This window comes from Panthera pardus, unplaced genomic scaffold, assembly GCF_024362965.1.
Source record: "Panthera pardus isolate Hobbes unplaced genomic scaffold, ASM2436296v1 HiC_scaffold_20, whole genome shotgun sequence".
NCBI lineage: Eukaryota > Metazoa > Chordata > Mammalia > Carnivora > Felidae > Panthera > Panthera pardus.
The window spans coordinates 2,596,583-2,621,509 of NW_026526766.1; the positions used below are offsets into that span (position 1 = coordinate 2,596,583).

Below are 24,927 nucleotides of genomic sequence, written 5' to 3' on the forward strand. Positions count from 1 at the left end.
CCTTATTGGCTTTGACTTGCTAAAATTTTGTTCAGAGTTTTTGCATCTATATTTATGTGGAATATTGGTCTTTAGTTTGCTGTACTTGTAATGTCCCTATCTGGTTTTGGTACCAGTGTACCTGGCCTCATAAAATAGGTTGGGATGTATTCCTTCCTCTTTAATTTTCTAGAGTTTCCTTTGTGGGAACAGTTTTAACCACAAGTTAAATCTCTGCACATGGGAGTGTCTTGGCCAACTTCATGGAAATGGGCTTGCTTTCAAGATTTGAATTAAATAGCAAGCTAATGCAGAAGGCAGTCACCCCATCCTGACATGTGGGGCAAACTCCAGGGATTCTGAGTCTCCGAACCTACTTAGAATGGTGAATTTTATTGCTTTTCATGTATTGCTTTTATCTATTTTATTTCTGTCAGTTTTTTTCTTTACTTCATCTAAGTTATGAAATTTATTAGCATAAAGTTGTTAATAGTTTTCCGTATTATCTTTTTAACATATGTGGATTCTGTGGTGATGTCGCTTCTGATTCCCATTATTAGTGATTTATGTCTTCTCTCTTCATTGAATAATTAGGGATAACTCCTTGTTTTGTTTTTCTGGGGGTTCATTTAGGGTTAGGGGTATACTTATCAGAGTTTACTTTCAAGTGATGATGTACCACTGTACGTGTAATATAAGAGTGTGACAGTCGCATGCTTTCATTTCTCCTGCCACCCTTAATGGGATTGTCACCACACATTATCTAATATGCACGTTAGAAATCTTAAAATCTATAGTTCTTATTTTTGTTGGAACAATTGTCTTTTTAAAAGATTGAAATAATATGAAAAAATCGTGTATGTTCACTCATGTAGTTACCATTTTTGGTGTTTTGTTTCTTTGTTAGATCCTTGTTTCCATCTGACATTATTATCCATCTGCCTGAGTGATATGCTTTAATATTTACTAAAGTGTGGGCCTGCCGGTGAAGAGTTCTGTCATCATTTGTGAATTTGAAATAGTTTGAATTTTGCCTTTTTTAAAATTAAAGGTGTTTTTTGCTGGGTGTTGAGTTCTAGATTAACAATTTTTTTTCTTTCACTATTTTGCTGATGTTATTTCTCTGCTTCCCAGTTGCATAGTTTTTGACGAGAAATCTGCTGTCATGTGCACCTTTCCCCTCTGTACCTAATGTGTTTTTCTCTGACTTAGAAAATATTTTATCCTCATTGCTGGTTTTTGAGCAATTTGATTATGATGTACGTTGGTGTCATTTTCTTCTTGTTTCTTGTGCTCAAATGTCATTGAGTTTCATGTATCCGGGGGTATTTATCCAATCTGGAAAATTTTGTTCATGGTTTCTTCCCAAAATTTTTTTTTGTCCTCCTCATTCCCTTCTCCTTTAGGGACTACAACCAAATGTATATTAGGCCCAGTGAAGTTGTCCCACAACTTACTGATTCTTTCTGATTTCGTTATTTTTTTTATCATTTCCCCCCAGTTCCCATGTGGATAAATTATCTGTTGCCATGCTTCCACAGCCACTATCTTTCCCTCTGAAATGTCTAATCTGCCATTAGTTTCATCTAGTTCATTTTTCCCAGAGACATTGTAGTTTTCATGTATAAAGTTTGATCTGGGTGGCTTTAGAAATATGTTTTCCATGTCTCTACTTAACTTTTAAAACATACAGAAAACATTTATAATCACTGTTTTAACATCCCTTTTTGTGAATTCTCCCATCTGTGTTCATGCTGGGTTGGTTTAATTGATTGACTTTTCTCCTCATTCTGACTTATATCTATAAGCTGCTTTGCATGCCTAACAGTTTTTGATTGGATGTCAGGCACTGTGAATTTTACCTTGCTGGGTGCTGGATATTTTTGTATCCTCATAAATATTCTTGAGCTTTGTTCTGGGACAGTTGTATTTCACAGAGTCAGTTTGATTCTTTCTAGCCTTTTAAGATTTGTTTTTAGATTTGTGACCTCAGCAGCGTTGTCTTCGGTGAATCACCCCCAGTGCTGTGGTGAGAATTATCTGAGTGCCCTACCCGTGAACCTGTGATCTGCAGACGATTCGGGCCTGGCTGGCAGAATCACACCACGGTCCTGGCCCTGGGTGAGCGCTGGTCCCAGTTCTCGCTATCCTTCCGTCCTGGAATCAGCCTCGGGGAGTGTCCTCCTGCACTCGGGAGGGATGCTCAGGGCAACCCTCTGCAGGTCTCTGGAGTCACCTGTCACTCTCTTCTCCTTGGTGCCCTGTCTTGTGAACTGGAGCCACCTTCATCCCCTGGACTCCCGGCTCTGCCTCTAGATCCGGGAGCCCGCCAGCCTCCTTCTCCTGCGACCATGTTCCCTGCCTCATGTAACTCTCTCAGGTCAGTCTGTAGGGGACTCACCCTGCTGGTTTTCCACTTCTCAGGTACACTGTTCTCCATTGCCTCATGTCCAAGGTGGAGAGGCCGAGCAGCCTGAGAACACAGAACTTACATGACAAGGAGCGATGCCAGACTCTGTTCTATTTCAAGGCCCACACTTGTAACCTCCGCCCCACAAAGCCAGTGAAGAGTTATTTTAAAAAAGAGAAATGGTATAAGCACACTCTGTATAAATCCTTGCCCTTGACCAAGATTTTCAGCCTACCTGTGTCAGCATGGAGCTCACCCTGAGTTGTCACATACGGGACAGAAACCAGATGAAGCAATGAAATGTTTTGTTAGTATGAGTGGCTCCCCCAGGCAGCAGGAGGGGTGTGGTGGTGGGTCTGCGCAGGGACGGCAGGGTCAGCTGGGGCTGTGAAATCTTGGCAGGCACGAGGCATGACCTCCATTCCAAGCCCGGAGAAGACCCAGAAAACAGCCCCAACCCCCAGCTGCGTTCTAGACTGGGGTCTGGGTCAGAAGTTCAGAAGGCCTGATCCCATTCCTGAGGCTTTCTAATTAACAGCCGTTTCCAGCCGAGTTCCACAGGAGACAGGCCGCAGGGGAGTCATCTGAAGGACTGTTTTCTCAGTTTCCCCAAGAATGCTCCATAGCTAGTACTGCTGTAGAAGGAGAGGAGATAAGCTAATTTGTGATATATGTTGGTTGCCTTGGGGAGATGGGCTTTATTCTAGCAGCATCCTTGTTGAGAAGGGCCCACTGAGGCTTCCCAGCTAACCTGGCTTGGGATGGGAGCCCATGGGGTGGGAAGGAACATCGAGCTGCATTTGAATGGGTGCAAACCTCAGGAACCAAACAGAGCAGCTTGGCCTCGCCCAGACCAGTTGATGCATCCCCCTTCTGGCCCGCCCTTCCGGCATCATGGGGCAAGGATGTTCATCCTCGCAGGCCGAGTGTCCAGCGTCGTCTGGGAAGGGGCGGCCGCACATCTTCTCCCTGGGCCAGGGCAGGCTATGGTCACTGGGATGCACATGTCAACCTTGTCACGTCCAACATGTGCCCACGCCCCACCCAGCTCGAACCCAGTTTCCATAAATGGGCATGGAGCCCGTTTCCCTGGCCTTGTCCCAAGACCAGGGCACTGAGTTCCCAAAGTCTAACTTGGCTCAAATATCTTTACCTACTAGGGTTATTTTTCTGTTGCCATGGTGGAATTTGCCATTTTCCACAGCTGTGAGAAATTCAGAATTTATTTCTCCCAGTGAAACAGCACAGTGAGGGAGATGGCTACTGGAAGCTGTTGTTTTTCCTTTGTGTGGATCCTTGGGAAAATGACCACAGTTAATATTTTAAGGGATCGATCTTTTTCTACAGGACACAGTCTGTGGAGCACATCGGAGTGTAGGTACAGATGTCTCGATTCCACCTTCATTCTGTGTTTCCGTAGCTTTGAGGCGTACCGCAAATGGACAAGGAACCTGGCCAACAGTGGGAAGGCTTATTACTGCTTCTGGAAGTCAATCAAGGCTGATGCTCTGGGCTGAGTTTACTCCGGGCATGTGATCTCACTCCGTCAGATCGTGTCAAATATAGACTCAGAAAGGAGTCATGGCAGAACTCGACAGAGGCCACAGCTGCTCTTGGATTTTTGTGTCTTTTGTAGAAAGTGGTAAATTTGTCCTGGCACACAGTTCCCTTAAGACAAAGCAGAGAGCTCATCCCTTGCTGATTTCTAGAGGAAAAGCTCAAATGCTATGAAAATACATCCCCGATTGTATCTGGAGTTATAGAATTTTTGTTAATTATTTAGTTAGTTTAGTTATTTAGTTATAGAATTCTACTTTTTTTTTTTAAACAAAAAGTACCCCCCCTTATGCCATAACATGCTACCCTTTATGGGATTACCAGCCATGATTATTTGATGGCAAGAAGCATTCATAATGACTCGTTTTATTGATCGTTCTCAGACATGAAATGTTTTTCAGAATCTCAGAAAGGTTCAGGATTGGGGAATCTGGCTCCGCCCTCCAGTCCCACCCCACCAGCCTCACCACCACCTCCAGGAAGAACACAACACAAATCCTTCAGGATGGATGAAAACGCCCTGCTAATCAGGCCTTCAGGAGACGACTGTCCATGGCCCTGTCAGGTTTCTCCTTCCTAAACAGCTTCTACTCCAGGGAAAGGTTTTCTTGATTCTGACAGAGTCCCTTCTGCTGACCTTTATGTGTTTTTCTTTATTCTGTTTCATTAAGTTGAGGTCTAATTGACATAGCATCAAATTACTTGTAGGTGTACAATGCGATGTGCGGTATTTGTATATATTTACTGTTCTCAGTGTGTGGGTGGAGGGTCACAGAGAACAGCTTTGTGATGTAACAGAAGCAGAAGTGTAGGCCCAGTGAGGCTGAGTCCCCACAGCTGGTTGTCAGCAGAGAGGCCTGGTCTTCTGGGCTCGAAGAGCATTTTTTTTCACCATGTGGAATTCATTTGAACATACATTTAAATCCCTCCCCAGCGTCCATTTTTCAAGTTGAAGATGATCTTTTAGCCTTTCCCAAAACTTAGATATTTTCTTATTTTCTCCTAGTTCTAAAGTGAAAATATCAGGGCACTTGGGTGGCTCAGTCAGTTAAGCATCCAACTTGGGCTCAGGTCATGATCTCATGGTTGATGAGTTTGAGCCCCATGTCGGGCTCTGTGCTGACAGCTTGGAGCCTGGAGCTTGCTTCGGATTCTGTGTCTTCCTATCTCTGCCCTTCTCCACTTGCACTCTGTCTCGTTCACTCTCTCAAAAATAATAAATAAGCATTAAAAAAAATAAAAAAAGAGTATATGCTTTTAAGTGAAACTTTTGCTGGTAATACAAACATATCTTCATGTGTATGTGTGATAAAAATGTATTTTTAGGGTTCCTGGGAGCTCAGTGAGTTGTGCGTCTGACTCTTGATTTTGGTTCAGGTCATGATCTCACAGTTTGTGAGTTTGAGTCCTGCATCAGGCTCTGTGTTGACCATGCAGAGCCTGCTTGGGAGTCTCTCTCCTGTCTCTGCCCCTCGCCTGCTCATGCTCTGTCCCTCTCAAAAAGAAATAAATAAACATTAAATCAATCAATCAATAAAATAAAGTGAAAACATCTCTTGAGTTCTTATCCACTACATGTCAGTGATGAATGCACCGGGGATACAGGAACCAACACCACAGCCCATCCTTCGAGGGCCTTGGAGTTTGAGGGAGATGTTGATAGCTTAGGGGTTGGTTGGGGTAAGAGGTAAGGTGTGTGTGTGTGTGTGTGTGTGTGTGTGTGTGTGTGTGTGTGTGTAGGTTAGGGCACAAGAAGAGGTGTCATCATGTCTGTGGGGCTTTAAGAGAAATGTTAAGGGAAGTTTTTACAAAAAGTGAGGTATTTTCACTGGGTCTGGAAGAAGGCACTGCCTGGCAGGTAAGGGGAGCATCCATTTTTAGCCTTCCAGTATTCAGCAATGTTTAAACACCGAAGTAATGCACTTGGCATTACTTCTGTGTGTGTGTGTGTGCACATGTGTATGCGCATGTCTTGAGTGGTAGTATTTGGACTAACAAGACCACGTTCATTTTGGAAAGGTCACTTCTGTTGCAATGTGGAGGGTGAACTGAAAGGAGAAAAAAGGGGGAAATCCATTTAGGAGCTACAGTAAAAGCCCAGGAAAGAGACGATGAAGATTCGCACTAGGGAAGGGCCGCATCAGGAGGCTAATCCACAGGATTTAGTGGCCCTTTGAATACTGAGCGTTGAGGCAGAGGGTGAGGGCCGCAGAGGTGTCCAGTGTTGTGCTTTGGATCCTGGGGTTGGACGTCTTACTACTAGGTTTGCAGTTTTTCTGTTACGCATATCGGAAGTGTGGGCAGAGCATGAGCTGTGCGGTGGAAGACGAGGAATCCGACATCAGCTGCGTGGAACCTGAACAGCCTGGGAGTGTCCCGTGCGCACTGCCCTGTGGGCAGAGGGACACACGGCTCTGGAGAGCAAGGGAGAGAAGTACAAGAGGTGGAGTGCAGCCAAGGAGTGCACAGCTGGGTCCAAGGAGACATTAGCGAGTGAGAACAGGACCCCTCCCCAAGGGCAGGCAAAGTGGACTCAGGGAGGAGACTGAGTAGATATGCCTGACAGGCGGGAGGAGAACCAGAGCATGTGCTCACGTTCTGTCTGGTGAGAGGTCTATTCCGGGCTTGAATGCAGATGGTCAAATCCTCTGTGCTCACACGGCCTTTCATTGGTGCATGTGTGAAGGAGGGAGAGGGGGAGAGGAAGGGGAGGGAGCAAGGGAGAGGAGGAAGGGGGAGAAGAAGGAGGAGAGGGGGAGGTGGCTAGGGAGAGGAGGGAGAGAGAATGGAAGATCTCTCTTCCTATTTTTTTGAATTGAGATGTAAGTGACCTATAACATTATGTAAGTTTAAGGTTACAGCATACTGATGTGATGCATTCATAGGGCAATATGATGGCCACTGGAGCACTAGCTAACACCTCTCCTGCCTCGCGTAATTTCCATTTCTTCTAGTGATGGGAACACTTAAGATCTAGTTTCTTAGCAAGTTTAATTTTTATAATTGTGGGGTTTTTTTTGGGGGGGGGAGTCTGTGATCCCTGTACTGTGTATTAATTACATCTTCAGGGCTGATTTATCTACAGGCTGCAAGTATGCACCCTCGAACAACCTTCAGACAACACCTCTGCCATTTCCCACCCCCAACCTTTGTAACCACCAACCACATCCACTGTCTTCTCAAGTTCGGTTGTTTGTTTTAGGTCCCACATTTAAGGAATATCATATAGTGTTTGTTTTTGTCTGTACGACTTACCTCACTTAACATAATGTCCTCAGGATCCATCCCTGTTGTTGCAAATGGCAGGATATGATTTTTTTCTTACGGCTGAGTAGTAGTCCATTTGTGTGTGTGTGTGTGTGTGTGTGTGTGTGTGTGTGTCTTCTTTATCCATTCACCCATCCTTGGAACTTACGTTGTTTCTGTACCTTGGCTACTGTCAATAATTCTGCCATCAACATGGGAGTGCAGATACAGCTTTCATAACCTGTTGTCATTTCCTTTGGGTACATACCCACAAGTGGGATTGCTGAGCTGTGTGGTAATTCTATTGTTAATTTCTTAAGGAACCTCCATACTGTTCTCTAAAGTGGCTGGGCCAGTTTACAATGCAGGTAGCAGTGAACAAGTGCTCCCTTTTCTCTGCATCCTCACCGATACTTGGTATCTCTTGTTTTCTTGATAGCGATTCTGACAGGCATAAGGTGACATCTCGTTGTGGTTTTGATTTGCATTTCCCTAATGGTGAGTGATGTTGAGCATCTTTCCACGTACCTGTTGGCCGTCTAGATGTCTTCTTCAAAAAATGCCCATTTAGCTCGTCTGCTCATGGTTGAATCGGATTGTTGGCTTTTCTTGTTATTGAGTTGTATGAGTTCTTTGTAAATGTTGAATCTTAACCTCTTATCTGATCCATGGTTTGCAAATATTCTCTCCCATTGTTTAGGTTACCTTTTTATTTTGTTGTTTCTTTTGTAGTGCAGAAGCATTTAGGTTTGATGTAGCCCCCTTGTTGATTTAGTCCTTAGTTGTTTGTCCATTTGGAGTCATGTCAAAAAAAATCACTGCCAAGACCAATGTCAATGAGCTTGTGTATGTTTTTTCTAGGAATTTTATAGTATTAGGTCTTCCATTTAAGTTTCTGGTCCATTTTGAGTTAATTTTTGTGAGTATTGTAAGATAGGAGTCCAATTTCATTTTTCTCCATGTAGTTAACCAGTTTTCCCAACACCGTTTGTTGAAGAGACTGTTCTTTCCCCATTGGATGTTCTTGGGGCTTATCAAGTACTAACTAACCGTACACGCAGTTTAATTCTGAGCTGTCTGTTCTGCTCTGTGTATCTGTGCATCTGCTTTTGTGCCAGTACCATATTGCTTTAATTACTACAGCTTTGTAGTGTAGTGTGAAATCAGGGAGCGTGATGCTTCCACCTTTGTTCTTTCTCATGATGGCTTTGGCTATTTGGGGCCTTTTGTGGTTCAATACCAATTTTAAGATTGTTTATTCTATTCCTGTGAAAAATTCCTTGGCGATTTGATAGGGATGGCACTGAACTTACAGCTGGCTTTGGGTAGCATGGACTTTTAATAATATTAACTCTTCCAATCCATGAGCCATTTGTTTATGTCTTCTTTTATTTCTTTCAACCGCGCCTTGTAGTTTTCTTGTAAGGATCTTTCACTTCCTTGGTTAAGTTTATTCCTAGGTATTTCATTGTTTTTAATGCGATTGTAAATGGGATAGTTTTCTCTATTTTTTTCAGCTATTTCTTTGTCAGTATATTGAAATGCAACTTGTTTCTGTGTATTGATTTTACATCCTGCAGCTTCACTGAATGCATTGATTAGATTGAATAGTTTTTTAGTTGAGTCTTTGGGGTTTTCAATATATAAGATCATATCATTTGCAAATAGTGACATTTTTCCATCGTCCTTTCCAATTGGAATGCCTTTGACTTCTTTGTCTTACCAGATTGCTCTAGACGGGACTTCTAGTACTATGTTGAATGGGAGCAGTGACAGCGATCATCCTGAGGCTCTCCTTCTGTTTCAATATTTTATTCAAGTTTTATTTTAAGTGATGATAATTAAAACATTTGAAGGGGAGTCTAACTCCAAACAAAAGGGAAGACGACAATGAAACCAATAAGCTTCTAAACTGCCGAGTGGTGACCGTGCAGCGGAAGTCAGATTTAGATCCCAGGGATTGTCACCATGTGACTGCAGTGACAGACACTCTTCCCAGCTTGCAGTTGGAGCTCTTGGGGTGAGGGCAGCAAACCAGCAAGAGAGAGGATTAAGTCCTGAATCGTCGCCTTCATCGCACCCACCCTCTCTATCCCAAAATGGCATAGAAGAAACTTGACTGTACCCCACAGACTGCTTTGGTGTCAAGGACGTGGTGGAGTAGGGTAGAAAGAGGTCATGAAGATTCTTCCTAGAAACCCCTTTCAGATGAGTTTGTGCACAGCATCAAACAAGGAGCCTCTCCTCATTCAGGGCGGGAAACCCAGGTTTAAGTCTCAGAAAGTCACAATTTCATTCATGTACTCGATATGGATTTACAAAGTGCCTTTGTACTTTGTGAGTTCCCCCTAAGACTACAGGTGAAAGGATGTTTTTGGAATCAGATTTCTTATGTACCTTTGAAATGGTAACACCTTCAAGCTGAATCATCTTTAACTTGGAGGTCTAACATGGTGTTCAGCAAAATCGCATCCAGATGTGCAATATTGAAAGGCACGCTAAGTTCCGAAGTTAGCTATGCTGCAAAATAATTTTAAATCAAACAATTGTATGGTATTCATTTATGCTGGAAGTTCCAGTCCCAGACCAAGCTGGTGGCCCTGGCATTGATGTTCTTGCTGTCTGGCAGAGCTGACGACATTGGTTTGATACCCGGCTTCACAATCTGGATGTACCCTGGACCCATCAGGCTGGAGCCATTCCCTTTCGCCAGGAAGCAGGTTTCAGGGTCGATCTGATACTTGGCTGGTATTCCAAAGTGAGTGTCACTGTTTCCTGCTGTCCAACTGAGACTGGCAGACTTTTCCAACTTCTTGTTCACCTTCTGGCAAACAGAGCCTCCAGACCCTGTCCTGTCATTAACATTGATGCGAGGCTGGAATTCTTCAGTCCTGTAGCCAACTGCAAAGTTTCTCTGGGTCTCTTGGGAATTTATGGTCTCAAGATTTGTCTTATGGCCAGCCAGCCAACCCTGGTAACTCAGCACACAGCACCCTGGATTGAAGGCCTGGTGATGTCGAAATCCAGGCTGATGTGCTCCTGCCTGTATCCTGCCTCAAATTTATCATCTCCACCGCCTCCGCCCAGTGTAGGTGATCTCCCACAGTAATGTTGGTGCCTAGCGTGTGGTCAGATTCCATCTCTCCACAAATGTCAGACCATATTTAGTCCATCTGTACTTGGTTTCCAGATTGCCTGTCACTTCGGTGGCCTCAGGGTTGGCTGAGCCTGAGCCGGTAGATTCCAGACCATTCTCAGATTTTGTTTTCAGATCTGTTTTTTTTTTTTTAAAGGTAAATCCATAGCCCTTGGTGAAGACGATCCTGGCAGATTTGCCAAGACGTGCATACACGGGAGGCACAGCCGTCTTTTGCTTATGGGCAGCTGGGGTGGCAGGGGGCGGGGCTTCAGTGCCTCTCTGTTTTTCTTGTGTGAGTTTTATAAATTGTCTTTTAAGGAATTTGATGCATTTATATGGGAGATTAAATTCAGGGCCATAGAGTTGTTTATAGTATTCCTTTGTCATCCTTTTAACGTCCACAGGATCAGTAGTGGTGGCCCTTCTTTTATTTTTGATAATAGTAATTTGTGTCTTTGCTTTTTTTTTTTTTAAGTAGCTTGGCTAGAAGTTTGTCAATTTTATCAATCTTTTCAAAGAATTAGCTTTTGGAGCACCTGGGTGGCTCAGTCGGTTAAGTGTCCAACTTCAGCTCAGGTCATGATCTCACAGCTTGTGAGTTCAAGCCCCACGTCAGGTTCTGTGCCAACAGCTCGGAGCCTGGAACCTGCTTCGGATTCTGTGCCTCCACTCTCTCGCTCTCTGCCCCTCCCTTGCTTGCGCTCTGTCTCTCCCTTTCTCAAAAATAAATTTTTAAAAAAGTATTAGGTATTTAAAAAAAAACAACAACCAGCTTTTGGTTTCGTTGACTTTCTTTGTTGATTGTCTCTGTTCAATTTCATAAATTTTTGCTGTAATTTTGTAATTCCTCTTCTTCTTTATTACTTTGGATTTAATTTTCTCTTCTCTTTCCAGTTTTCTAAGGTGGAAGCTTAGATGATTGATTTAGAACTTTCATCTTTTCTAGCGTATGCTTTCAACAATATAAACTTTCCTCCAAGCACTATTTTCCCTACATCCTACAAATTTTGATAAGTTGTATTTTACTTAGTTGAAAATATTAAAAAGAATTTGTCTTGACACTGCTATGACCCATGTGTCACTGAGTTTTTTCATCACCAAGCATTTGGGGATTTTCCAGCTCTCCTTCTGTTACTGATTTCTAGTTTGTTCCACTGCAGTCAGAAAGCAAACGTGTGTGTTTCATGACTCAGAATGTGGTCTGTCTTGGTGCATGTTCTATGTGAGCCTGAGAGGGATATATATTCTGCTGTTGGTAAAGAATTCTTTAAATGTCAGTTAGATACAGTTGATTGATGGTGTTGTTCAGTTCAACCATGTCCTCATTGGTTTTTTGCCCACTGATCTGTCCATTACTGACAGCGGCATGCAGGTGTCTCAAAAATCAATAGTGGACTCATTCATTTATTTTAGTTCTATTAGTTTCTGCTTCATGTATTTTGACTCTCTGTTTTTAGGTACACACACATTAAAGATTATTGTGTCTTCTTGGAGAATTGACCACTTGGTCATCATAGAATGAATGCCCTTCTTTATCCTGATAATTTGACTTGCTCTGATGTCTGCTTTGTTTGAAATTATTACTACTCCAGTTTTCTTTCGGTGAGTGTTAGCATGGTTTATCTTTATCCACCCCTTCACTTTTATTTTATCTGTGTCTTTGTATTTAGAATAGGTTTCTTGTAGACAGCATGTAGTTGGGCCTTATTTTTTAATCCAATTCAATAGCCTCTGTATTTTTTTTTTTGTATGTTTTGACCGTTGATGTTTAAAAGAGTAATTTATGGGGCACCTGGGTGGCTCAGTTGGTTGAGAGTCCGACTTTGGCTCAGGTCATGATCTCCCGGTTCATGGGTTCAAGCCCTGCATCGGGCTCTGTGCTGACAGCTCGGAGCCTGGAACCTGCTTCACATTCTGTGTCTTCCTCTCTCTCTGCCCCTGCCACCCCTCCCCCACACTCTGTCTCTCTCTTTCTCAAAAACAAACGTTAAAAAATTTTTTTAGAAAGGATAATTTATATAGTTTGATTAATATTGACCATATTTGTTTTCATTTGTTGCTTTTGCTCTTTGTTCCTTTGTCTTCCACTTTTTTCCTGCATTCTCTAGTTTTAATGGAACACTTATATGATTTAATTGTCCTTCTCAGCATATCAATTGTTCTTCTTTTATTACTTTTCTTAGTGGTTGCCCTTGAGTTTTCAATATACGTTTACAACTAAGCCACATCGACTGTCAGATAAGACTGCTATTTCATGAGTAGTGCAAGGATCTTACACGGAGTCTTCCACCCCCTCCCCCCATCCTTTATAACATTTCTGCCATTCATTTCACTGAGCAGCAAACTATAGTCACCAAATTTGGTGCTGCTATCATTATTTTGAACAAACTGTACTCTCTTACATCAATTAAGAATAAGAAAAATAAAATATTATATTTTTACCTTCATTTATATTTTCTGTAACACTCTTCCTTTCTTTATGTAGATCTGAGCTTCTGACCTATATTTTTCTTTTTTTCTGATGATCCTCTTTTAATGCTTCTTGCAAGGCAGGTCTATTGCTACCAAATTCCCTCAAGTTTTGTTTGTCTGAGAAGATCCTTATTTCTCCTTTATTTTTGAAGGATAGTTTTGCTGAATACAGAATTCTAGGTTGGTGTGTTTTTTCTTTAACCCTTTAAATATTTTACTCCTCTCTATCGCTTGCATGGTTTCTGAAGGGAAGTCCAGTGTCATTCTTTCTCTTGCTTTTCTGTGTGTAAGGTGTTCCCCCACCTCCTTTCAGCTTCTTCCAAGATTTTTTCTTTGTCTTTGACTTTCTGCAGTTTGAATATGATATGCCTAGGTGTCGATTTTTTAAGGTATATATCCTGCTTGATGGACTGTTAGCTTTCTGGATTTGTGGTTTGGTGTCTGTCCTTAATTTTGGAGAATTCTGTCACCAAGGCTTCAGTATTTTTTCTGTTCTTCCTTGCTCCCGTTCTCCTCTTCTGGTGTTTCCATCACAGGTATGGTTTACCTCTTGTAATTATCCCACAGATCTTGGATAGGCCATTCCATCCTGTTATTAGGTTTTTTTTTTTCCTTTTTGCATTGCAGTTTTGGAACTCCCTATTGGCATTTCTTCAAGTTTATTGTTGTTTCCTCCTTCATTAGCCACCCTGATCTGTGGATTAACTGTTTTTATAGTGTTTTTGATTTCTACTATTTTAAAAAAACTCTTTCTTATAGTTTTCATCTCTACTTTCATTGCCCATTTGTTCTTGCTTGTTGTTCACCATTTTCATTAGAACTCTACATGCATCAGCTGTGGTTTTGAACTCCCAGTCTGCTCGTTCCAACATCTCTTCCACATCTGAGTCTGGTTCTGACACCTGCTCTGTTTTGCTCTTTCGTGTGCCTTGTAATTTTTTGTGGAAAGCTGGACATGTTTTCCCAGGTGAAAGGAATTGCAGTAAATGGGCGTTTGGTGTGGAGCTTATCTGACTTGGAGCCAGGCTGTGCTTCCTGGGTGCTGTGGCTGTAGCTGTGAGAGGCTGATGGTTCCTCTGTGTCCTTGTTGTTGTCTCCCCTGTGTATTTTGGTTTCCCTAGAGACTCTTTATTTGTATATTTATTTATTTTTAATTTATTATTATTTTTAAAACGTTTATTTATTTTTGGGAGAGAGAAAGTGCAAGTGGGGGAGGAGCAGAGGGAGAGGGAGACACAGAATCTCAAGCAGGCTCCGGGCTGTGAGCTGTCAGCACAGAGCCTGATGCGGGGCTCACACTCATGAGCCGTGAGATCATGACCTGAGCCAAAATTGGACACTCAACCGATTGAGCCACCCAGGGGCCCCTAGAGACCCTTTTTAAATAAAATCTAAAAGATGCAATTCTTCCCATTGTATTCTTTGGTTCTTATACAAGGGAAACATTTTATAATCCTATGACTAGACCCCAGTCTTTTAGTGAGCCTGTGCCCCCCTGGGCCATGACTTCTACAAGTGTTCCTTGGGTTTTTACCCTCTTGGATGTGACAGGCTAAAAGTAACTGATTTGGTGTCATAGACTCTAAGTCTAAAGTTCTCTTGTCTAGCAAAAGAGCAGATGCAGGATTAAAACAAGAGATGGCTCATGTCCGGGAAAAAGACAAGAGCCCTGAATAAGGGTCCTTGCTCCATATTTATTCAGATCAGAAGTCTTGCAAACGTGATGGGCATGTACAAAGAGGCAAGTAAACTAGGAACATTAACTTGTGGATATGAGGGGGGAAAGAGGATTTTGAAGATATACAGTGTTTGGGGTTTGGGTCAATGTGAAACAAATCCAGGTGCCGGGCAGATGGGTAGATGGTTGTTAACAGCAGACAGAAGGCACTGTGCCTGTTTATCTTTGCCAGCCTAGGGGATGAGACAGATAGGGGAAATAACCTCAGGGTTAATAAGCCACCTTTTCTTTTGTTAACCATCTCCACTCTGGGCTGCTTTGCCTGCAGCGCAGTGGTCCAAAGTCCAATTCACCAATTTACCTAACCTGGCCCTGTTCTCCTATAAAAGCAGCTTTCTGCTATAGTACTACATTTGGGGTACTTTCACCCTGAATATCTAATCTTGTTATTCCTGTGTATTGGGCACCTTTGTGCCGTTTCTATTTCAGGCCTTTGCCTCTCTCTCTCTCTCTATTTTTGGGGGCTTAGCACCCCCTCCCTATTTGGGGGTGCCTTTGCACCTCCCTATTCCTGGCACCTTTGTGCCTCCCTATTCTTGGGGTGTCTTTGCCCTATTCTTGGACTGCCAATCTGGTTTACCCAAACTCGGGTGTGAGCATTTATGACTTTGTATGTCTTTATGCCTTGTTAACTCATTGGTGTAAGCCCAGGGGATTCCTAAGCTTACCCCCACAGTTTGGGTATTCCCGTTCCTCTGTGGAAGGCTAGAGGTGGCTGTGGTTGTGTGTTTTCTTTCCCCCAGGTGATAGGCTTTGGAAAATCCAATAAGTTAGGCTTTGGTGAAATAGTTTCTTCCCAGGACAGGCTGTAAAAGTACAGGTACCTGGATGTGTTTCAGAATTGCTACTTTCTCTTCATCCTGCCATAAGCAGGAGGTGATTTTTCTCCCATCTTGGGAACCTGGTATGGCTCCTGCCCATCTCCCCAAACTTTTTGAGCAGTGCTTTGCCCCATGACCTCAATTCTCTGATGGGCCCAAGAATAGTTGTTGATTTTCAGTTTCTTCTTGTGAAGATAGGAATGATGGCTTCTAGGTTCATCAGAAACCAGAAATCTTCTCCTGCACTTCTGAAGGACAGTTTGGCTGGATACAGAATTCTTGCTTTTCAGTGTTTAAATTCCAGTACTTTGAGTACATTATCTCACTATCCCATGGCCTTTCTGCTTTCTGATGATACATCAGCTGTTAACCTTCCTTATTGAGGATGTTTTACCCGTGATGAGTCTGTCCTCTCATGCTTCAGGAGTCTCTGTCTCTGGTTTTATGGTATATCTGGTGTGGCTGTCTTTGAATTTATCCTGTTTGGGTCTTGTTGAGCAAATTGGTAGATAGATTCATGTCTTTTATCAAATTTGGGAAATTTTCAGCTATTGTTTCTCACGATAAACTTTTGACCTCTCTCTCTTTCCCCTCCTTCTGAGTCTCAATAGACATATACTGGTGTGCCTGATGGTGTCCCCCAAATAGCTGAGGTTTTGTTAATTTGTATTCATTCTTTCATTTTTTTCTGTTCCTCAGACTGGATATGCCTAATTGTCTTTCTTATCTTCAAATTTACGGATTCGTTCTTTTGCCTATTCAAATCTGCTATGAAACTCTTTTACTGAATCTCTCATTTCAGTTATCGTACTTTTTAGCTCCAGAATTTCCAGTTGGCTTCTTTTCATAATTTCTTTCTCTTTATTGATAGTCTTTATTTGATGGGCCATCATTCCCATACTCTAGTTTTTATCACACAGTGTTTCCTTTATCTCTTTGAGCATATTTAAAATAGCTGATTTTATGCTAGTAATAGTAGGTCCAACATCTGGACTTTTTCAGTGAGTTCTTATTGACTGATTCCTGTCCCTCTGTGTATGGGCCATACTTTCTTGTTTCTTGGCATGCCTCATAATTTTTTGTTGAAAACTTTACATTTTGTATATTATAGCGTGACAGCTTTGCACTCTCCCCCTTCCCCAGGTTTGTTGTTCTTGCTTCTTATTGTAGTAGTGGGTAGTGGTTGTTTGTTTAGTGACTTTTCTGAATGAATTTTGTAAATCTGTATTCTTTGTCACGTATGGCCACTGAACTGTCTGCCCCGTTAGCTTAGTGGTCAGCTAATGATTTAGCAGAGATTCTTTAAATGACCAGGACAAAAAAACAAACAACCCCCCCAACTCCCAGTGTTTGCTGAGGGGCTGGTGTTGGGGCATAGCTTCAACACTTAGCTTTCCCAGAGCCTCAGGGTCAGCCACAGGTGAGAGCTTACAATCTCTCCTGAGCCTGTATGTAGCCTTGGGCATGCATGTGGTCTTCTAGAGTCCCAGAAATATGTGGGAGCTTTTCACAGCCCTTATTCCCCAAAGCTCCTTATTCCCTAGTCTTTCTGCCCTGCCGTTTTGGCCGATGTATTTGTGATCCATTAGCCACTGCCTCATGCATCAGTGACTAAAACATATGCCTGGAAAGGTTTTCAACAAGTGACTCCCAGATAGCAGCTTTATCATTAGGCCGGAAACCCAAGCCCTCTGAGCATGTCTTCCAAGAAATCTCCAAACAGATCAAATAATGGCAATTCTTTTCAAGTAAGGTCCATTCTGCCCCTCTGGTGCCCATCCCAGGATGTACTCTGTTATTTTATTTTATTTTTTAAAAAATTATTGTTTTTTTAAAAGATTTATTCACCTTTGAAAGAGAGAGACAGAATGCGAATGGGGAAGGGGCAGAGACAGAGGGAGACACAGAATCTGAAGCAGGCTCCAGGCTCCAAGCCGTCAGCATGGAGCCTGATGCGGGGCTCAAACTCACAGACTGCAAGATCATGACCTGAGACGAAGTCGGCCGCCCAACTGACTGAGCCACCCAGCCGCCCCTCTGTTATTTTAAAGGCTAACACTCATTTGAGTCCTGCGGTACTTACCCTGCGGGGCTAGGGTAAGTTGAAATGTTGCTTACAGATATTCAGGCATTTTTCTGGAATGAATGTCCCCCAGGTTACCACAAGGTTTGGGGCAGATTCCAGAGTTCCAAAGGAGTTTATTCTGCCTCTTTTTTGTTCCATTGATTTTTATGCAGATGTGGATTTGTGGAGTTCCTTACCCTAACAATTTTTGCTTTCATCACTCAGGAATGAGTTTCTTAAGAGAGAATATGTTCTGTATTTTATTACTTTACGTACTGAGCAAACGTTTGGTCACAGGATAGACGTTTGCTACATACTCGTTGCATAAATGAACTCATGGATCAGTAGGAATTGAAAACAGAGACGTTGAGAAGCTTGGCCGTGACTGGAAGTAGGTATGCGGTGCCTAGGAGGGTGAGTAGTTTTGAGAGAAGTTTTTTGTTTGTTTTTAATTGAACACGTTTATAGGATGTGGGGAGGAAACCACTGAAGAGGGAACATTAAAAAAGTCTCTCTTTACTACGTGACTGTGTTCACCATCTTTGTTCTTGGCAATGGTGTGACTCTGGCGCTAAGTCAGTCTGTGGTTCACTTCATCCTGAGCTCTTTCCTTTCACATCTGTTTGCTTAGTGTCCCTACAGTAGATATTTATGGGTAAATAGATTCTTTTTTACAATGCTTTTTTAAGATAGAATTCACATACCATAAATTTTCACTCGTTTTAACTGTATGCTCCAGTGAGTTTTAGTTTATTTATAGAGTTGTGCAACTATCACCACTATTACCCAATTTTAGAACATTTCCACCGCCTCAGAAGAGTCCCTTGTGGCCACATGCAGTCCTCCCCACCCCTTTACCCCTAGTCTTTGGCGAGCATGGATTCACTTTCCGTGCTTGTGGAGTTTAGGTTTTGTGCTCACCGTGGGGGCTTGAGTGTGGCTCGATGGTCCTTCCCAGGCAGAGCCGAGACCCCCACCCACCCTGTGGGCTCCTACCACAAGCCAGGTTAGCTGGGAAACCTCAGTGGACTCTTCTCAACAAGGGTGCTTGCTAGAATAAAGCCCATTTCCCCAAGTCAACCAACATACGCCGTAAATTAGCTTTACCTCTTCCCCTTCTACAGTGACCCTAGCTACGGAGAATTCTTGGGAAAATTGAGAAAATAGTCCCTTCAGACCACGTGTCTGTAGGCTAATTGTATTGTGGAATCCTGACTGAGAAAGGCCGTAATGAGAAAGCTTGGGAAGTGGGCTCAGGCTTCCAGAGACTTCCGAACGAGGAGTTACTTCCATGCCTAGCTGTTGTGTGGAGCTAAGGATGCAGGATTCCTGTCCTGGAGGAGCTGATAGCCCGTAGGGGTTGCTGATGCCAGGCTCACGTGACACCTCAGAGAGGAAGATAACGGATCCCCAGGTGGCAAGAGGATCGTCCCCTTCCTCATTGGCTCACTGAGAGGAGAGAAAGTTAAGCTGGCTTGGGGAGGGGGGGTGCTGGGCAGATGTTTCCCCAATCTGTATTCTTCTGGGGAAGAATGTCTTAAATTTCTCCCAACAATGTTTTCAAGGAAGCCACAGACCAGCATCTTATTATGCAGGAGAGGTGTCAAGCTGGGTTGGGTCTCATCTTCAGTGGTAGTGACCTTGTTCAAGAAGCGGACCTCTGGAGGGTCTTGGACTCCTTGGGGAACCGCTGGAAACACCAGTGTGTTTAGTCAAATATACAGGAATATGCATTTGTATAACATGGAGTGATCTCAAGCACATCACAAAATACTCACAAGGCATTTGACTAAATATCATGCTAGGTCTGGTGTTTCTTTCTTTCTTTCTTTTTCTAATGTTTATTTATTTTTGAGAGAGAGAGAGAGAGAGAGAGAGAGAGAGAGGGAGAGAATGAATGAATGAATGAATCTGAAGCAGGCTCCAGGCTCTGAGCCATCAGCACAGAGCCCAACGCCGGGCTTGAACTCACAAGCTGTGAGATCATGACCTGAGCCGAAGTTGGATGCTTAACCGACTGAGCCACCCAGGCACGCTGGGTCTGGCTTTTCTGTCATTTGCTGCCAGCTCTTGCTGGACAGTTGACACCAGGTTGCAGATTTTAGGAAAAGTTTTTAGGATAAAAATTCAAAATTGGGAAAATTCTGTCCAATATTTGTGTGCACACATGAAGTGGTCAAAGATGGCACCATTTTCCCCTTGTTGGGGCAGGGAGAGCGGGCATTGTTTGAAAACTGCTCACTGCAGTGTAGGAGCTCTCCTTCCCTATCCGCTGCCTGCTGGCCATTCTTCTTCCTTTTCCGTGGGAGGGGGCTGTGTCCTGGCCTCTTGTTGCCTCGCTCTGTGATGGGGAAGCAGAGGGGGAAACCCAGTCGGCTGAGAGTTCTAGACCCAGTTGGTGCATCGTCGCCTGATGACTTTGGGCAAGCCAAAGATCTCTTTTGCTTTATTTTCCTTATCTGCAAAATAGAAATGATAATATTCCCTTGCTGATGTCACAGTATTTTTCCCATGAAAATCAAGTGAAGGAAGTCATTAATGTGTGAATATAAAGGGTAATTACTTGTTTTGCTTGAAGATGATGCCCTCACTGTCCAGTCTGTCCCCAGGCCATAAGGTGATGGATTCCCTGTAATAGCTGCCTCTGTGATGGTCCCCAGGGATCCCGCCTTGTGGGATTCGTGCCCTGCGTGCTTGTCATCACACGGTTGTATAGTGTATTGTTCTATGTGGCCAGTAGGATGTGGCAGGAGTGATGTCGTATCACTTGAGATTAGGCTATAAAAGATCACTGGTGATCACTTACTCTGGGAAAGCCAGCCACCTTGTCACCATCTGCTATTCTGTGGAGAATTCCACATGATGAGGCCTCTGGCTGGTAGCCATCTGATTGAACTTCGGAGTAGCTGTTTCCTAGAAGTAGACATTCCAGACCGCAGCCCTGGCCGAGAGACCCTAAGTCAAAGAGACCCCGCTGAGTCATTCCAAGACTCCTGACTCTCAGAGACGACTTTGTGAGTTGCTAGCATCTGGTTTCGGCCACTCTGTTCTGGGGTAAGTTGTTATGCTGCGATACGTAACTAGTACGTTCCTCAAATAGAAACGTGTATGCATTTGCCCACAGAATCCGTGCTGGTCACATGGAGGGTAAGTGAAAGCAAAGGAGGGAGTGGCTGGAAGGCAGAGCATAGACGTCGTAGACGTGCACGTGAAGCTTTCTTCCCCACCGAGGCCGCGTGTCCTGCACAGATGCCCAGAGCAACCCCACAAGCACCCTCTCCCCAACTTGCGTGACCCGCCAGCGGGCGTGTTTCCGGGCGTGAAGGCCAGAGCCATGGTTTCAAATGAGTCCTTCCTCGCACCTCTCCTGAGCGACACGGCCCCGCGTGCGACCCTCAGCCTTTGGAGGGATAGGCGACTTCAGAAGCCCAAATCGAAAAGGCATAATCTCACTGTGAGGAGGTCATCCTGTCTTCCCGGGGGACCTCCATCCACGCCTTCCTGTGTCTGCGCATGCTTTTCTTCCCGCCCTGAGCCGGGTCCTGGTTGCCGCCCTGGGGTGGCCCAAGGAGTGGCTGTTACGGGGACCGGTGTGGCTGTGGGGCTGTGGGCCGAGGCGGCTGTCTCTGTGTCGGGCTGGAGCCTGCAGTTCACGGGACGTGCAGCTGGAGGTCAGGGCCTTTCATCGGCGAGCTGGACACACGCCTCTGGCACAGGAGTCAGGCCTGCTGACGGGGTGTGGGGGGAGAGGGCAGCAGTGGGTGCCCGTGGGGTGAGCCACCAGGCGAGGGCCGTGAGTGAGGGACACGCGGCTGCTGCAGGCGGGCCTGTCTGCTGCGCCCTGACCAGAAATGTGCGGGAGAGGGGGCTTCTGGGAGAGGTCGGGCCTGGCCGTCGCCTCCCTGGGAAGCCACCACACCTGTCCCCCAACACCTCGCCCACTCAGGGCCAGGTAAAACAAGCCCACTACAAATCACTTTGTCGTTACTCCTGCTAAGGGCAGTACTCAAAGTTGGTACTCCTCCTGAGAGTGGTACTCAAAGGTTTGGTGTCAGGCCAGTTTTCTGTTCATGAAGATTATCGAGGGTCCCACCGATTTTTGTTCGTGCAGGTTATGGCTATAGATATTTGTCATTTTAAAAATTAAAGGAATGGATGTATATTAACTTATGTATAAATAAGAATAATAAACTATCACGTGCTAAAATAGATGACATCTTTTAACAAAAATAACTAATTTAATAAAAATAAAAAAATTTAGTGAGAAAGAGGGACATCATTTTACATTTGCAAATATTTTTAACGCCTGCCTATTAAAGGTCCTTCAGTGCCTGTTCGTTAAGAATCTCCTTCTGCCTTCAGTGATACTCCCCGTCGTGTGACCTCTGTCGTGATACCCCTCATTGTGTGGCCTCTGTCGTGATACCCCTCGTCGTGTGACCTCTGGAGAGTTCCCCTGTACACATAAGAGAGCGAGAGGGAGAAAGTGATTAGGAAAACAGCTGTGACTTCACAGAGCCCCCAGAAGGGGGCAGCGCAGGAGTCTGGGCGTGGATGCCGCCCTCCATGTGCCCAGACAGAAGCCTGTCCTGGAGCAGCGTGCACGGCCTTGGAACGGGTCAGCCTTGCGGGCAGCCTCACTGAGTTCCGGGACCGGTTTCGACACACCCCCAAAGTCGTGCACGGCTGGGAGACGTGGCCTCCGTGTGGACATTTCCCCATCTCGGCGCCTCACCCACTCCTGCCATGTCCACCGGGTGGACCTGAAACCACGTCCCCGCACCGCTTGCCTGCTTATCACTGTGGCTCTGTCTTTCACGTGCTGTTACTTTCTGGGTTGATTATAAGGCAAAACTCTTCTCCCGGGAGGTATATTTGTCAAGAAACCGACTGCTGCTCAAAATGATGATGTGAAGTCTTATAATATCCTTTTTATAAATCAAAGCCTTTATTTGGAAAAAGAGTCCTCTAAAAGAGCCACATTTTCTTTTCACCCTGGCCCTCAGCACAGTTTTGAGAAATGTTTTGGAGAAGTACCAGCTTGTGATACCAACTGCCCAGACATTGTTTGGACACAGGCGCATTTTTATGGTCGTTGCCCTGTCACTGAACCTTTATGGAATGAAGACGATGGCACGGCCAAAGTTTTCCCTAAAGTCAGGTTTCAAAATACGACATGATTTTCTTTAAATACAAATTAAAGTTACAAGCACTTTCTGTATCCTGTCTTTCTGTGTTCTAAAACTGCTGCCTACTGCTCGTACCCAAACTGGATAATGCAGGATACTAAGAAGTCACCTGCGAACGTACTACCCAGACATGGTAGTGAATGTCCTCCCGATCACTTTTCTAAGCCTGTGTCTGCACGTGCATATATATGCTTAGTATCATGCATGCATTTACATCTGTATGACTCTGAAACAAAGTGGGGTATGAATTCAGCGTCTTGAACGACAGGCACCCACTCTGAGCTCTCAGAGAGCTGAGGCTCCCTTGCTCATCAGGCCCTTCCAGGAGGGAGCAGAAGGTGCCTGGACACAAAGTAGCTTGGAGTCCCGATAGTCGGGGAAGGGCAATGGGGTCAGGTGGGGCGTGGGACCTCAGGCATCGCTGACTCCCCGTGCGGAGAGGAGAGACGTGTGCCCACCTCAGCTGCTGGCGAGAGGCATGGCAGGGCCGGGAGCTCAGCCTCAGAGAAGGGGTGGGTCTCGGAGGGCAGGAGTGGCCGGGAGGCAGGGCTGGGCAGAGGGAACCTGGCATGCCCTCCTCTGTAGGTGCTCCCCTTTAGAAAGGAAGAAGGAGCAGTGGGGAGACGGGGAAAAAACACGTGAGCAACTGGGAATGTGCGTGTGTATATGTGTGGTGTGCGTGTGTGTTCCTGTGTGTGTACTTGTGCATGCACTGTAAGGAATGGCTTGTGTGGCTGTGGAGACCTGCAGCCCCAGACCCGGGAGCTGGTGGTGTGGGTCGGAACCCGAGCGGGAGGCCCTAGAGTGTGAGCACAGCAGGTGCAGATTCTGATCCTGGGGCAGAGAGACCGGGTCCCGCTCAGCAGCCAGGAGGAGAGGGGTCACTCCCCTTTCTGCCGTATTTATGCCTCAGTGCACTGGACGAGGCCCACCCTCACCGCTTTGCTCAGTGCAGATTCAGGTGTGAACCGCCCGGGGGTGGGCATCACGTTTAACCACGTACCTGGGCATCCGCGGTCCAGTCCAGTTGACGTATAAGATGCACCATCACGCCCCAGGAGTGCGACAGATCTCCCCGCCCCAGGCATAGAGCCCAGAGCTTGTCCTGGTCGGCTGCTCCTGCGGACCCCCATCCTGGTCTAGAACTGGCGTCACGGGAGCCTGAGTCCAGGTGGGGGTAGGAGGAGCACCCCGCGGGCTGGTGCCTGGAGTGGAGACCAAGGCTGAGAAGGACAGTCCCAGCTGGACCGTCCGTGAGGCTCCCTGTGCCCTCTGGATCAAATCCACACTCCTCCCCGCGGCTGCCCGCACTTGGCGGCTCCCCCCACCGCTGCTCCTTTGTCTTTTCATTTGTCCGTGGATGAAACTTAGGCTGTTCCCGCATTGGACGGTGGCTGCAAGTACATAGAGCGCAGGTTCCCCTCCAGATCCTGTTTTCACTTCCTGTGGGTTGTACCCAGAATGGGGTTACTGGATGTGGGGTAGTTCTATTTTTAACTTTCTGAGGAATTTCCAAACTATTCTCCTGAGCGGCTGCACCAGTTTGCATTCCCACCAACAGTGCAGGACGGTCCCTTTTTCTCCACGTCCTCGCCAGCATCTGTTGTCTCCTGAGTTGTTAATGTTAGCCGTTCTGACAGGTGTGAGGTGGTATCTCATCGTGGTTTTGAATTGCATCTCCCTGATGATGAGTCATGTTGAGCATCTTTTCACGTGTCCGTTGGCCATCTGGATGTCTTCTTTGGAGAAAATGTCTATTCAGTACCTGTTTTAAATCAGATTTTTTTTTTTTTGCCATTGAGTTATGTGAGTTCTTTATACATTTTGGATATTAACCCATTCTCAGATATATGATTTGCAGATCTCTTCTCCCATTCTGTAGTTGGCCTCTTAATTTTGTTGATGGCTTCCTTTGCTGTGCAGAAGCTTTTTAAGTTTGATGTGGTCCCACATGCTTATTTTTGTTTTTGTTGCTTTTGTATTTGATGTCGAATCCAAAAAATCATTGTCAAGAGGCTTACTTCCTACATTTCCTTCTAGAAGTTTTATGGTTTTAGGTCTTATGTTCAAATATTTAATTCATTTTAGTTGGCTTTTGTGTTTATGATATAAATAGGGGTCTGGTTTCATTTGTATGCATGTGGATGTCCAGTCTCCCCCAACACCATTTACCGAAGGGATTGTCCCTGCCCGTTGTATGTTTTTGCTCCTTCGTCATAGATTAAGTGGCCATATGAGCATGGGTGTATTTCTGGGCTCTTGATTCCACTCCATTGGTATGCACGTCTGTTTTTAGGCTAGTACCAAACTG

General features: G+C 44.8%; 1 protein-coding gene and 1 pseudogene across 1 annotated transcript in view; one reads left to right on the forward strand and one right to left on the reverse strand.

Annotated features, from left to right (window-relative positions):
• NXNL2 (nucleoredoxin like 2) overlaps nucleotides 1-24,927 on the forward strand; it is a 214,508-nt gene that overhangs the window by 25,804 nt on the left and 163,777 nt on the right. The gene's annotated exons all lie outside the window — the stretch shown is intronic.
• On the reverse strand, nucleotides 9,754-10,540 carry LOC109275343 (voltage-dependent anion-selective channel protein 1-like; annotated as a pseudogene).